Raw genomic sequence first — 1,185 nt, 5'->3', positions numbered from 1 at the left:
AGACGCAGGCCGCTGCGCAGGGCCTGAGCGCGCGCCATGGATGAAGGAGAGGTTTACAGGTGAGCGCACAGGGAAGGAAGGACACGCGAGCCTGGGACCCTCTGTATACAAAAGAGAAACCGATCCCGCTCCTGGCGACAGACGGCGCCCGGACACGATGCGGGGTTGCAAGGAAGTCCCGACCTCGCGCGCCGCTAAGCCTTTCTAACCGGGAGGAAGGTGCGGGGCGCGAGGCGGCCAGAAGGGGTCTCCCGCGGCCCGCGCTGGGCTCCACACTTACGCTGATTTTAGTCGCATCCTTATTTGTTACCTAAAATGCAAAGAGCAAGAGAGGGAGACATTAGGCTCCTGGCCTCCAGGTTCGGGGTCTCAGATGCGCCTCCGGCCAGGGGACCCTCCGCAGGTGGGCTGAGCGCAGGAGGCGGCGGGATTCCCAGCGGGGCTCCCGGAAGGACGCGGTGCCTGGCCCAGGAAGGGCCGCCCAGCACACCTGCCAGCCAGAGGGGAGGCTGGGATGCCACCAGGTGAGAAGGGAGGCGCGTCTCCACCCCGGGGAGCTCCCCGTCAGTCCGGCCGCGTTTTTCTAAACTTTGCCAAAAACTGGGTGAAAGGGCCGGCGTATCTGGATAGGCCCCAGGGGGAGGCGTGAGCAGTGACCGGGTGGGACTCTGGGTAGAGGGGAGGTGTGTGTGCGTGTCTGTGTGTGCGTGTCTGTGTGTGCGTGTCTGTGTGTGTGAGCGTGGGGCGCACTCCTGCGTGTGCTGGGTATACATAAGGGACTGTGCGTTCAGAGGCACAGGGGCCGTGGGCGCCCTCCCTCTGATCCTGTGAGGGTTGGAGGCAACCCTGGACACGGTGCTGTGCTGGCCGCTGGAACCCAGGCCCAGGGGAGCTGAGCTGTTTGGCCCTGTGCCCCCGGGACCGCAGAGTGTCTGAGGGCAAGGCGAGCTGTGAGGACCACGTGTCTTCCTTCACCAGCAGCACCCGCCAGACCTGGCCCGCAGGCGGCCAGCAAGAGCAGGCGGACTGGATGGGGGCGCTTTTTAGAGGCTACGCGTGGCCTTCCGGGAGGTCTCGGGAGAAGGGACGAGTGACCAGGATTTGGGGGTAACTGTTGTTGGGGATGGGAGGGTGGGAGATGGGTTGCCGCGGGCCGGGCAGCTGGTTACCTTGCTCCGGGCGCCG

The sequence above is a fragment of the Myotis brandtii genome, unplaced genomic scaffold (assembly GCF_000412655.1).
Source record: "Myotis brandtii unplaced genomic scaffold, ASM41265v1 scaffold633, whole genome shotgun sequence".
Lineage (NCBI taxonomy): Eukaryota > Metazoa > Chordata > Mammalia > Chiroptera > Vespertilionidae > Myotis > Myotis brandtii.
This window is presented reverse-complemented; position numbering follows the sequence as displayed.